The sequence below is a fragment of the Schistocerca americana genome, chromosome 9 (assembly GCF_021461395.2).
Source record: "Schistocerca americana isolate TAMUIC-IGC-003095 chromosome 9, iqSchAmer2.1, whole genome shotgun sequence".
Classification (NCBI taxonomy): Eukaryota; Metazoa; Arthropoda; class Insecta; order Orthoptera; family Acrididae; genus Schistocerca; species Schistocerca americana.
Window position 1 is genome coordinate 162405145 of NC_060127.1, and position 12296 is coordinate 162417440.

Sequence of the window (12296 nt, forward strand, 5' to 3'; positions counted from 1 at the left end):
TTGCTCGAGTCTATGCCACGTCGTGTTGCGGCACTTCTGCATGCCTACATTGTATTGGGCAGGTGTACCAACTTCTTTGACTCTTCAGTTTATACCAGCAACAATTACAAAATCCGGCCAGAGTGGCCGAGCGGTTCTAGGCGCTACAGTCTGGAACCGCGTGACCGGTACGGTCGCAGGTTCGAATCCTGCCTTGGGCATGGATGTGTGTGGTGTCCTTAGGTTAGTTAGGTTTAACTAGCTCTAAGTTCTAAGGGACTGATGACCTCAGAAGTTCCATAGTGCTCAGAGCCATTTGAACCATTTTCGAATTACAAAAAAATGTTGTTTTAAGGAATGGAGCCGCCCCGTTACGTTTCACGAGTTTGTAATTAGCTAGCGTGAAATAAACAGACGGGTAAAACATCATGTGATTTCTAAATAGTCAAAAATATAGCTCTGAGCCAAAAATTCCTTTGCAAAGGAGAACCGAGAGGGTGTGCGGACATTTGCCACGCCGTACATTTGCCACGGTTTTACCTGCTCCAAAGGGTTGGGTCCCTTGTCTCTCCCTCCTCCTCCTCCCCCTCCTTCTCCTCACCCACCACCCGACCACTTACTGAGCCTTTCCGCTGGTTTACTTAACATAGGACCAGAATCTCTAGGGATTTTCCGCAACTTTTCTAGAGAGAGTTTCGTTGTGGAAACTATTAAATGAATCTCGCACTGAAATCCGCATCAAATTTCGAGCCTCAGTAAAACTTCGCCAATCTTGGAGATTTTGCGTGCGTCTAAATTATACTTGCCTCTTTCGGTGCTCCTGCAGCAGCTTTCTGTCTTTTTTTTAACCATGGGGGATCAGTTCCGTCTCTTATTAATTTATTTGGTATGGATCTCTCGAGTGCTGTTGATACTATTTCTTTGAACTTAAGTCACATATGGTCTTCACTTACATAGTTTGCAAGGATTGGATACTCTCTCTTAGAAATACTTCACCCGAATTTTTGGTTGCTTTTATAAATAGATATATTTCGCGTTTAGTTTTGGTGAATTTCTTTGTTACGGAATTGAGCCTCGCGACGACTGTGTGTTCACTAATCTCTGTATGTCGTGATGCTCAGGATTATTTGTGGCTAAGAGGTCAAGTGCGTTTTCGTAACCATTTACAATCTCAATGGCCTCGTGAACTAATTCTTCAAAAAATTTTTAAAAAAAGCATTTAGAACAATTACTGAAGTTGTTTTCTATGTACAACAGGGTCTGAAAATGTATTTTTGTCAACATACGGAAGGTAGATTGAAGCACTGCCAAATATAATTGTATGAGTAGGGTACCTATTTGTGATGATACTCACGTTTTCTTTGAACTGTTCTGCAGCTGTTTGATCTGAGACCGGGGGTCGGTAAAAGGAGCCAGTTACTAATTTAATCCGGTTGTCGAATATAACCTCTGCCCATACTAAGTCACAGGGACTATCTGCTTCAATGTCGCTTGTGAGCTGGAACACACATTACATTATTTTTCCTTAAGTTGTGCTTCTTGTTTCTGTTGTAGTGCAGATCATTACAATTACGGCTTTTCCCTCCAAAACCTAGGATGCTTCCTCTGTGACCCTGCAAATACCAGAGCTAAACAATGTCGAACAAGGACGTACATTACAAGCATAGCATTCTGTATTACTTCATTTCCTTATTTCTAACGTTTTAAAATTGTACGTTTACATTAGATGGCATGTCAATCATAGATGTTCTTATCTGTATTTAGTGAACGTATTTTCAGTCGTGTTTTGAACATTGTCCCGCTACACTTTATTAACTAATGTTTCGCCGCAAGGGATATCACATTTTAGAGAGTAAATTAATATGAAGTATGTCGTTCTTCTTTTCACATATTCACATTCCCATTTCTTCTTTCCTTATTGTCTTTTGGGCATGCAGTTGTAGTAATTAAAGTAGGCACAAATGCAGTGATCAAAAAGAAATGTTTAGCGAAGGCTTCATTCCCATTATCTTTACATCGCTCCTTTTTTGTTGCTCCCATGGCGATGGACAATTTCTATCGTAATCAGTAAGCGTCTAAACATTCTGCGTGGTGTCTGTTTGTTCTGTATCGTGTCTCCCTACCACCTTCGCGCAACGACGCTCTGAGCGTGTTTTTTAGGGAATTGACTACTTTGAACCTGGGACCTGTTGCTGGTAAGGAGACGTCAGACCACACATGACATGTAGAATTCAGAAGAGTTCAGTGAGACTACTGATGATATAACCAAATACTTAATGATTTCAGTGTCAGCTCCACTGCACTGCCTGTAAAGGAGTCTTAATACTAACTAAATTTAGTGGAAGGGGTTCAAGGCTTTCCTATTTTTAGTTAGCTGGTAAAATAACGTCGAAAAAGCAGTTAAGTTTACCATTGGAAATTTTGTTCTACTCACAAAACATCGTTTAAAAATTGCACTATTGATAAAAGGAAATGTTTTAATACAGGATGGTAAAAACCAACTGCGTTCAACGAAAATGTGAACGAATATTCCCAGAATGGGTTTCCAAGTTCTACTACAATGGATCGAAGGATGACCTATGCCTTATCATATCTATAATCTAGGTTTAAATTAAGTTTCACAAGAGAGACAACTATCAAAATGGTCTACAGTGACCCTCAATTATCTTTAATTATTTATCTAACTTGTCTTAAATTACAGTGGCTGATGTGGTTTCTCAATGACTATATAACAGAAAAATCATCGCGTTTCAGATTTTTACTTCAAGTGGCAAATGTGAACACCACGAGCTTTAATTGACGATCGACACTAGTATTACGTAAAAAGGGGATGTAACAGATGAGACTTCTGCAGTTCTGAGTGAAGCCTTATGCGCTCAAAAATGCGACATCGCGTGCGTTCATTACCTTGTTGGTGTTCGTCAGGGGGCGGCGGCCGGTGCAGCTCCGCTCTCCGAAGCAACTCTCCCTTAACTTCTCCTTACTACAATTTACCGAAGTTGGTTTAAAAAAAACTATCTGGATGTGTTTTAATCTGACCAATCAGGGTCTCAATGTTAACCTTAAGCTCCGCCTACAAAAATTCTGTCTATCCAATGAGAAACGTTATACTTTTCATGGTGGGGCAATGTTTTTAAAGTTTGCAACGTAACAGAGACGCGAAAAAGTCTCACGCTAAAACTTGCAGCTGGTATGGTCCTTTTAGCGTTATCGTAAATCTATACTGTTCTTCTGGAGGGCTCTAGCTTTTAACATGGGCTGGGGGGTGGAGCTGGTGGTTAGCTGGCGACGTGGGTGTCCGTCCCTTATCGTAGGGCCTTCTCGCTTAACACGGTTCTGCTCTCGGCTTCTGTTCTCGTTTCTCCCCTCGGAACTGCGTCTGTCTCACGGTGGGAAGGTATGACATGCATTTAGGCATTCTTGTGTTAGTCTGTGGTATTTCATTTGCTCACTCGTTACTCGTATTACTTTGGTTGATTTAATGTCACGATTTATTCGGAGCTATGTGACATACTACTGGATTTGCTTATCATGTCAGGGTTTTCATGGAAGGTGTTGGATTTGCCTGACACATTACAAGCGTGAAAGGAAGCTAGAGTACAGGTAGAGGGATATGTATTTATACTTGGCAGAACTAACTATGTACTGACATAATCGTCGGTATTGTTTTCGTTTCCCAAAAGTTATAAATATTTAGATTTCGTAAAAGAAGCTCTGCATTTGTCCAAGACGTCGAAGAAGAAGAAGGTCCCTTACGTACTAGTTGTATCGAGTAAGATGTGGAGACGGTGGTTTGAAAGCGGACAGAAGAAGTACGAGGAAGGGCGTCCCTTACCTGAGGGATCGCTACCTGGAGAAGGGGCAAGTGTGGCAGATGTCCGGCGTGGCAAATGTCCGGCATTCAAACTAGAGGTGTAGCACCTGGACCGCTATCCCAGTGAAACAGCGCGTTTCCAAGTACCTCAGGTGTTAGCGTTACAATTAGATATCGGAGTGGGCGGCCCGTATGAGGAGCACTTGACTGATAACTAGGTGAGTCAAGTCGCGGTCGTGGACTTTGTACGAAAGCGGGGCTCATATAAACGCACAGCAAGGCGTCTTGTCGGCAGTTGCGTAGCGGACGCTGACGGAAGAATCACTCTTACAGGTACAGCATTAGGCTATTTTGGTTGTTCCTTTTTTTTTTTTATTTACATTGGAACATTGGCACATTGGACAAGCGTTAGTCACCTAGAGGAGGCATCAAGATAATACCGTGTAACTTTTGAGAACGGTTTAGATATAGACACTTTATATTGAAGTGATAAACCTAATTCTACCTTTTTAACTGTATCTTCCGTCGGTTCTTGGTAGAACAACATTATAATAAATGAAAACCGCTAGTTTTCTTTCGTTCTACAGTATTACTTGGTTCAAATGGTTCTGAGCACTATGGGACTTAACATCTGAGGTCATTAGTCCCCTATAACTTAGAACTACTTAAACCTACCTAACCTAAGGACATCACACACATCCATGCCCGCGCAGGATTCGAACCTGCGACTGTAGCAGTCTCGCGGTTCCGGACTGAAGCGCCTAGAACCGCACGGCCACCCCGGCCGCCTACAGTATTACTTTTATTGTGTGAACTGGTTTTCGGCTTACAAGGCTATCTTTTCTGACTATTGTCGCCAAAGAAGCGACAATGTTCGTGAACGACATTGGAAAAGAAATTACACATCTAGACTGAAGCAGAAACGTACAGTAAATAACATCCGTCAAAGATGTTATTTACTGTACGTTTCTGCTTCAACCGAGAGCAAACTAGTGCTTTTCATTTATTATAGTTTTACCATTTACAGGAAGCCGAACGCCACATGTATAATTAATTATTAACGCAGATTCATGTCATCCTCCTAAATACGAAAAAAGCCTTTTTTTCAAATCTGTGATTCGCAGAATACTTAAATTTTCTCTGGCACCAGATACAATCCAAAAAGGACTAAACATTTTGAGGCCAACTGTCAAAGCTGTCTTGGCTCTGAGCACTATGCGACTTAACTTCTGAGGTCATCAGTCGCCTAGAACTTAGAGCTAATTAAACCTAACTAACGTAAGGACAACACACACATCCATGCCCGAGGCAGGATTCGAACCTGCGACCGTAGCGGCAGCTCGGCTCCAGACTGTAGCGCCTACAACCGCACAGCCACTCCTGCCGGCAAAGCTGTCTTAACTGCAAGGAAGTTGATTACTTGCTTCGTAAATTACAATAGTCTGACAACAATCTTGCAACTCGCAACAGCAAATTTACCAAAATAATATAAACGGGCTTAATGTCTGATAAAAAATAAATTCTTCAAGAATACCGGTTTGATAATTGCCTTTACTACTAACAATCGTTTGCAGAATAGGCTGAAACATAGAACTGGAAACTGCAATGATATCTATCTGAATTTCGGCGTTATTAAAACATTATGTAAACACTGAGACAAATAGTACATTGGTCTGATAGGTCAGAACTTCACTACTCTTTATGAGGAACACACTTCAGGTACATCTTGTAAGAAGTCAGTATTTGGCCAATACCTGAAGCATCACAATTACGCGGAAGGATCTATAACGTATAATTTAAAAGTTCTTCAGAATGCTCCTAAAGGATTGCTACTCAGCACATTAAAAGAGATAGAAATTTATGCTTACTATGAAAATAAACACTCGTCCATACTCAGCGAGCAATTAGACTTCAGAGGAAAATATTTCTATGATCTTTTTGGTGACTTACTACATAATTTTCCTGCTCTTCTTTTCCTTTTTCATACTTTATTTTGTTTTTAATGAGAAGTTTTTTTGATTGTATAAAACTTTGTTCACTTCATTTTAAACTCTCGTCTGCTTATGTTTTTACTTTTTATTCATGACTATCTTAATACGCCCAGTTTGTTTTATGGCAATTACTGTGCAGCGCCTCCCTTGATGTAGTATCATGATTTTGCTCAAGGCTGACCAAAGAATGGTACTTTATTTGTATTCGTCTTCATTACTCCAAATAATAATTGTAAATTAACGCTTACTGCTATTTTACGGATTTTTTGTGACTGTAAACAACTACGTTCAAAGTTTCTTTTAACTTTCGACTTCTTAAGCGTTTGTTTTACATTTACAACTACTTAGATGGCTCCATGATGTATTGTATCATAGTGATGTAACCTATATTTCCGTACATCTTAAATTATGTAGGCCTATTTCATGGAATATTTTTGAGTATAAACAAGTATGTTCATTTCTTTTAAACTTCAGTTTCTTCTGCTCGTTGTCAATGACATTTTGTACCGTAGTTCTTTGGATGTAATTTATTTTTCCACGCTTTAGGTTTTAGGAATGAGTAGGCAGTCTCGGATGCAAAATGGTTTTTTATTTATTCAATTTGCGACTCGCTTCACTCTCACAGGATCATCAGACATCTGGGAGAAAAACCAGCAAAACTTTATGAGCCAGGAATCAGCTGTAAAGCTACATTGTCAGTTACATAAACTCCAGCGGGACTATCTATACATTTGCCACTTGTGTTTGTGTGTTTTTACTCGGTGAGTTTGTCTTCGGTTAATCTCGTTTCACAACTCATGACGTGGTTTCCCAGTTGCTTTATTTAACTGATAACGTAGCTTTATAGTTGATTCCTGGCTCATGAATTTGTTCTAGGCGCTTCAGTCCGGAACCGCGCTGCTGCTACGGTCACAGGTTTGAAACCTGCCGGGCACTGATGTGTATGATGTCCTTAGGTTAGGTTTAAGTAGTTCTAAAGTCTAGGGGACTGATGACCTCAGATGTTTAGTCCCATAGTGCTTGTACCGAGGAAACTTGTTTTTCCCCCAGACTTCAGGCAGGCTAGTCGGTTTCAGAAATGTTATTGTCTACAAACCACTGCCCCACAGATGCCGCTTTACGGCAGGGTGCTCTGTCACAGAGTCATCGTCTCCAAGCTGTTCACCGCTTACTGGAACATGTTTCTGTAATATGTGTTCGTATTCTTGCGTATTTTGCGTTTTCCCAAGTGCAGTAAAGGAACTATAGTCCTAACGACGCCAAACGAACCCAGACCGTAACACCACCTTCCCTGTACTTCATTCTAGGTACCATACATGATGACTATAGTTCAATTCTTTTATCTTGGCGGCTCGCACATGCCCGCCCAGACGCAGGAGATTGCTGCGTTGCCAATTGCAAACGACGCACGCCCCAAGAGAAGCAGCGCCATAGTGTAGTATAGTTTGCATACTTACGTTTAGGGGGGAGCGCGCAGTTTATGAAGTAAAGCCACCACGGCCGCATTAACCCTTTCGCTGCTACAGAGATGTGCTCCCCGCATTCCGCGCTGTGCGCGATTTTGTCATCACTGCACTGCTCGCCTGTGCAGACACATGGTGTTCCGACTGCGTTGACACACTTGTCATTCAATTTCACAAAAACTATTTGGCCCAAAAATTTGATTTTTACACATATTCTTGACAGATACCTTCCCCCCATAAATGAATTAATTTTGTTTCGATGTTCAACGCAGTTATTGTGCAGCATTAAATGTAGTAAACCATTGCACGAAATTTTGAAGAGTTTGCAGAGGTAAAAGTCCATGGCGTGTACTTTCCGTATGGTCGATTTTAGTTGCCACAATGTTGAGAATGACATGTGGACAAGATACCTAAATTTCATATAAAATTTACTGTGTAACAATATCTCATTTAAGTACCGATAGGTGTCGTATGTAATATTGAGAAATATTCCGTCTTTCGCGACTATAATAAAAGTTTAATTTATACCAGAGTCATTTTGCGTTTTTCTAAAAAGTTCTGATTAAAACAAAGTTGGCGAAGTACACAAAACTTAATTGCGGACGTAATAAAACACAGAAACTAAAATACATTGTCAGTGAATCGTAGTGCGCAAACAATTTGTGTTTGTCACAACGGACAGCAAATACTTGCGAAAACATAGATCAGTCGACGAAAACATTGAGTATGATGATGTTGCCAAAGCAGCGAAACAAAGAATTGCGACAGACAAAGTAGCTCGGCAACATACGAGCCGAAATTCTGCTCTAAATAATACTTTTGTAGTGTCGCAAAAGCATATATCTCAATATGAATAGTAAAAGAGCGACTGCGGAAGAGAAGATATACAAACAAAACAGATAACATGAAAATTGTATGTGTGAAAAAAAATGGCTCTGAGCACTATGGGACGTAACATCTATGGTCATCAGTCCCCTAGAACTTAGAACTACTTAAACCTAACGAACCTAAGGACAGGACACAACACCCAGCCATCACGAGGCAGAGAAAATCCCTGACCCCGCCAGGAATCGAACCCGGGAACCCGGGCGTGGGAAGCGAGAACGCTACCGCACGACCACGAGATGCGGGCCGTATGTGTGACTTTTCATTGTTTTAGTTGCTGTAAAAAGAAATATTGGAGGACAAAATTAGAAAAACCGAAAACTTATTATGATTATAATGAAGAGACGAAGCAATAGATATTTCAAAAAATTACATTCAAGCGAATAAAATTCATGAAGTGAGACATTTCGATATTGTTTTTAAATTATGAAAATATTAAGTACTGAACAAGGTTTGAACTTAGAACCGATTGCTTGGCAGTCAAACACCTTAACCATAACACTACCGCAACTTGCTTTCCTAGTCTTCCTGGACGCCTCCAAAATGGCACGCAAAATACCGACAAACACTGTTGTTATGACTATGAATTACTCACGTTTCGTCGAAGTACAATAGGAAATAAACAATTACTGCTGCTCTTCATTGCGAAAAAGCGGTTCGTGAGAACGATACAAACCCCTTTCCTTGCTATCGCCTGAATTAGGAGGCTTGTTGCTTGTTTGGTTTAATTAATTTATAGAATATGAAGCAATTGGTATAAAGAATGCTTTTTTCAAACTTTCTATAAAAGAAAGTCTGCTATCATGACATTGCTTTTCTAAAACTGAAGACACTCGTCTGCGCTCTGCACTGCAGTCGAGGTCTGGCAATGCGCTGACTGTGTTTAGGGACGTCAGATGCGCAGAACGAACCTAAAATCGGCCGCCGTCGTAAATGACGCATAGTAACATTTTCCAGGCATTCAGCCAACCCCGACGCTCCCATAGGGCTACGATAGGGCACAGCACGGTTCGTCGCTCCGAATCACTGGTTCCCAGTTGTCCACTGTCTTTACACCACCTCAAGCGTCGCTTAGCATTTACTACTGAAATGTATGGGTTATGTAACATTGTACCCCAGTCTTTGTAACTCACCGCGCACAGTCAGTTTACTAGCTAGGTTGCTAGGACTCACGAGTGATTTCTTTCCCCAGTTTAAAGCGATTTTAAACGACCACCCTGTGCAATGTTCGACCGTCCGCAGCTCGTGGTCGTGCGGTCGCGTTCTCGCTTCCCGAGCGCGGGGTCCCGGGTTCGATTTCCGGCGGGGTCAGGTATTTTCACCTGCCTCGAGATGACTGGGTGTTTGTGTTGTCCTCATCATTTCATCATCATTCACGAATGTAGCGAGTTAGGACATTGGCTTTAAATGTTCCTTCGAGAGTCTATCTTTATCATCATTCATATAAAGTGTCCCATAAATGTTTAAAAAAAAATATGTTAAAACTACGATTTACTGCGTGAGGGTCTGGCGCAATCTAGCGCTCAGTGCAGTCCATGTAATACTATAATAGTTAGCGACGGAGTAGGGATCCTGTTAGATTCGCATAATATCACAGAGGGAATTAGTATCAACTAAAATACCGATTTTAAGAAGATTCCTCTTCGTTAAATGATTCGTTTGTGACAAACAGCTCCGACGAAGAGGTGAAAGAAGAGTTTAAACATTAAGCTATTTTTCGACATAATCACCATTACTGTCGATGCGTTTTTGTAGACGCTGTGGCAGTTTTTGTATGCCCATGTCATACCAGCTCGCCGCCATGCTGTTCAGAAAGTTATGAACCTCTTCTTTCACCTTGTCGTCGGAGCTGAATCGCTTTCCAGTCAAATGTTCTTTTAACCTAGGGAGCAGGTGATAGTCACTGGGCGCCAAGTCAGGACCATAGGGTGGGTGGGTGGGTGATTATGTTCTACTGAATCTGTTGCAGGAGAGCAACAGTTTGCCAAGCAATGTGTGGGCGAGCGTTGTCACGGAGAATGTGTACGCCCTTGCTCAACATTCCTCTTCTCCGGTTCTGAATTGCCCGTTTAAGTTTTTTCATCGTCTTACAGTACCTGTCAGCGTTAATTGTGGTCTCAGCGATTCAGCTCCGACGACGAGGTGAAAGAAGAGGTTCGTAACTTTCTGAACAGCATGGCGGCGAGCTGGTATGACATGGGCATACAAAAACTGCCACAGCGTCTACAAAAATGCATCGACAGAAATGGTGATTATGTCGAAAAATAGCTTAATGTTTAAACTCTTCTTTCACCTCTTCGTCGGAGCTGTTTGTCACAAACGAATCATTTAACGAAGAGGAATCTTCTTAAAATCGGTATTTTAGTTGATACTAATTCCCTCTGTGATATTATGCGAATCTAACAGGATACCTACTGCGTCGCTAACTATTATAGTATTACATGGACTGCACTGAGCGCTAGATTGCGCCAGACCCTCACGCAGTAAATCGTAGTTTTAACATATTTTTTTTAACATTTATGGGACACTTTATATGAATGATGATAAAGATAGACTCTCGAAGGAACATTTAAAGCCAATAAAAGAAATTAGGCTCAAAAAATTTTTACATCTACATCTGTATCGATACCCCGTAATCCACCTTACGGCGCGTGGCGGAGGGTAATCAGTACCACTACCAGTCATTTCGTTTCCTGTTCCCCTCGCAGAAAGAACGAGCAAAAACGACTGTCTATAAGCCTCCATATGAGCCCTAATTTCTTGTATCCTATTTTCGTGGTTCTTGAGCGCCAGCCGGCCGCTGTGGCCATGCGGTTGTAGGCGCTTCACTCCGGAACCACCAGACTGCTACGTTCGCAGGTTCGAATCCTGGCTTGGGCGTGGATATGTGTGATGTCCTTAGTTTAGTTAGGTTTAAGTAGTTCTGTCTAGGGGACTGATGACCTCAGATGTCCCCTAGTGCTTAGAGACATTTGAACCTTGAGCGTAGTTTATGTTGGAGACAACAGAACCTTTCGGCAGTCAGCTTCAAACGCCGCTTCTCTAAATTTTCTTAGTCTTTTTCCTCGAAAAGAATGTCGCCTTCCCTCCAGGGATTCTCATTTGAGTCTCCAAGGCATTTTCGTCACACTTGCGTGTTGTTCAAACCTACCAGAAACAAATCTAGCAGCCCGCCTCTGAATTGCTTCGATGTTTTCCTTTAATCCGACCTGGTACGTATCCCAAACACTCGACCAGTACTCACGAATAGATATTTAAACGATGTGGCTGTGTCAAGAAAGACACTACTAATGCTGTACCCCACCATTATGCGTTTGTTCGCCTTACCCATGTGCGTCTACCTACATTTTTCTACATTAAGACCTAGCTGCCGTTCATCACACCAACTAGAAATGCTGTCTGAGTCATCTTGTATCCTCTTACAGTTACTCAACCTCGACCCCTTACTGTACCCCATGACACCATCAGTAGGCAGCCGGATATTGATGCTCACTCTGTCTGCCATATCAGTTACACCGGGTGATCAAGAAGTCAGTATAAATTTGAAAATTTAATAAACCACGGAATAATGTAGATAGAGAGGTAAAAATTGACACACATGCTTGGAATGACATGGGGTTTTATTAGAATAAAAAAAATTCACAAAATGTCCGACAGATGGCGCTGGACAGCAAAACGTCAGTGACTGCACATGACAAACGTGTATCGGCATCATGAACTGTTACCTGGTGATTTAGTGAAGCGGAGGGCATTTGTGGTGTGGGCGTTTCAAAAGATGGCGGAAGATGACGATTGGTTGAGTAACGTGCTGTGGACCGACGAAGCTCATTTCACGCTCCGAAGGTTTGTCAGCGCCCACAACTGCAGAATTTGGGCTACCGAAAATCGTAGAACTGTCGTGGAAAACCCATTGCCCGACGAGAAAGTCACGGTATGGGTTGGATTTACGACATATACCGTTATCGGGCCTTTTTCCTTCGAGGAAACGCGTGATTCTGGTTTTTTAACTGCTACCGTGACGGGTGAGAGGTACGCCGATATGTTACAGAATCGCATCATTCCCAGCCTGGCTGATAAACACCTGCTGGAACGTACGATGTTTATGCAGGATGGCGCTCAACTCCATATTGATAGACGCGTGAAAGATGTCTTGCGCGCGTCGTT